The following is a 2500-nucleotide window of genomic DNA, read 5'->3' on the forward strand; positions in this document are numbered from 1 at the left end:
AAAGGGGTCCAAGAGCCTACCCAGGTAGAAGGGTTTATGTGTGAAGAATGTAAAAAATGTTTTAAAACTAAAATTGGCTTGGGACAACATAAGAGATTAGCTCACCCAGCCCTGAGAAACGCAGAAAGAATTGAAGCATCTCGCCCCAAAGAGACCTCTAAAAGAGGTGGTCACAAGAAAATCTGGTCCCAAGAGGAAACAGAATTATTACAGAAACTAAATCAAGAGTTTGAAGGGAGGAAAAATATTAACAAATTGATTGCTGAAAAATTAACAACTAAAACAGCCAAACAGATCAGTGAAAAGAGAAGACTATTAAGAGAAACTGTGGTGCCAGAAAGAGAGAAAACACAAGAGAGCAAGAACAGGTTAAAAGAGGAGAGGACTGTGATTCCATCTTCTGGTGAAAGGGAGCTGCTAGCCCACTATAAAAAGACTATTAATGAAAAGATGACATCAGGGAAGCTGCCCATCCTTAAAAATACATATAAACAAATAATTGAAGGCAATACAGACTCATTAAAATTACTCAATGAGGTAGCTCAGGACCAATATTTGTATTTGTTTGAGAAATCAATTGAACAGAAAGGGCCAAAAAAGAGCCAACGTAAACCTCAGCAGAAGAAACCTCAAAAGGAATGGATGAGAAAAAGAGCCAGAAAGCGTGGAGAATTTCTCCGATTCCAACGCCTCTTCCGCTTAGATCGAGGGAAGTTAGCGAATATGATTCTGGATGAAAAAGACTCTGCGCAATGTGCCATCCCCCTGGAAGAGGTCAGTAACACCTTCAGATCTAGGTGGGAGTCTCAGAACTTATTTCAAGGACTTGGAGCATTCCAGTCTGTGGGGCGGGCGGATAATTCGGCTTTTAAGGAATTGATTACAGAGAAAGAGATCCTTAAGAATATCAAAGACATGAATAAAAAATCGGCACCAGGCCCTGATGGGATCACCCTGAAGGCCCTGCTTAAAATGGATCCAAATTGTGAGGAGATCAAAGAACTATTTAATCTCTGGCTGTTAAGTGGCAAAATTCCAGATGTAATAAGGGGATGCCGAACAATCCTAATACCTAAATCATCAGCGCCCGAACGCCAAAATGATATTAATAACTGGCGGCCAATTACTATTGGTTCCATCATCCTGAGACTCTATTCAAGAATCTTAACTGCAAGGTTGGCAAAGGCGTGTCCCATTAACCCCAGGCAGAGAGGCTTCATTCAATCTTCTGGCTGTGCTGAGAACTTAAAACTATTACAGCTATTAATTAGGAATGCAAAGAAACAAAAGAAACCCCTGGGGGTTGTCTTTGTCGATTTGGCCAAAGCCTTTGATTCAGTGAGCCACACCCACATCCTGGCGGTGCTAAAGCAAAAGGGCCTGGATGACCACATAATAGCATTAATTAAGGACTTCTATCAAAACATCCACACCAGAATCAAAACTAAAGAAGGAGAGTCTGAGTCAATAGGAATCAAAACTGGTGTGAAACAGGGCGATCCCATGTCACCACTCCTCTTTAACCTGTGCATTGACCCTCTGTTATGTAAATTAGAAGAGTGTGGGGAGGGGTTCCAACACGGGAATGGCAAATTAACAGCTCTGGCTTTTGCAGACGACCTGGTCCTGCTGAGTAAGTCCCAATCAGGTATGGAGAAAAATATTGAAATTCTAGAAGCATTTTGTGACTTAACTGGATTAAAAACGCAGGGGGAAAAGTGCCATGGTTTCTTTATTCAACCAACTAAGGACTCTTATACCATCAATGACTGTCCTCCATGGCTTATCAGCGGTACCCCTTTAAACATGATCCACCCGGGTCAGTCAGAGAAATATCTTAGCTTGCAAATCGACCCTTGGGTGGGGATAGTTAAGCCCGAATTACAAAATAAATTAGAAGTTTGGCTCAATCGCATCGAAAGAGCCCCTTTAAAACCATTTCAAAAATTGGACATGTTAAAAGTGTACACAGTGCCTAGATTGATCTACTTAGCAGACCAGGCAAATGTAAAAGCCACCTATCTGGAAGAAATGGATTTAACAATTCGAAATAGGGTGAAAAAATGGTTACATCTCCCAGTTTGTACCTGTGATGGCATCTTGTATTCCAGCACTAAAGATGGAGGCTTAGGCTTAGCCCGATTGGCTGGGTTAATCCCTAGTATCCAAGCTAGACGATTACACAGATTGGCAAATTCATCAGATGAAGCAGTTAAAACTGTAGTTAAAAATAATGATATTGATAAAGATTATGAAAAATTGTGGATATCAGCAGGGGGAGACAAAGAGAAAATACCATCAATATATAACCCCCAGACAATAATGGTAACTGAATATGGGGGACGGGAGGAATTATCGGAATGGGAAAAACCCGCCCCAAAGAAAATCTTTCCCAAACCTTGCAATTGGAGGAAAAATGAGTTCACAAAATGGACAGCATTGATGTCCCAGGGCATAGGAACTGCAAACTTTGAGAATGATTCCACCAGTAACAATTGGC

General features: G+C 41.2%; 1 pseudogene; it reads left to right on the top strand.

Moving 5' to 3' along the window:
- Positions 1-2500, top strand: part of LOC137458596 (28S ribosomal RNA) — an 8508-nt pseudogene that overhangs the window by 3867 nt on the left and 2141 nt on the right.

Source organism: Melanerpes formicivorus, unplaced genomic scaffold, assembly GCF_026170545.1.
Source record: "Melanerpes formicivorus ecotype bairdi unplaced genomic scaffold, bMelFor1.0.p_v2 SCAF_260, whole genome shotgun sequence".
NCBI lineage: Eukaryota > Metazoa > Chordata > Aves > Piciformes > Picidae > Melanerpes > Melanerpes formicivorus.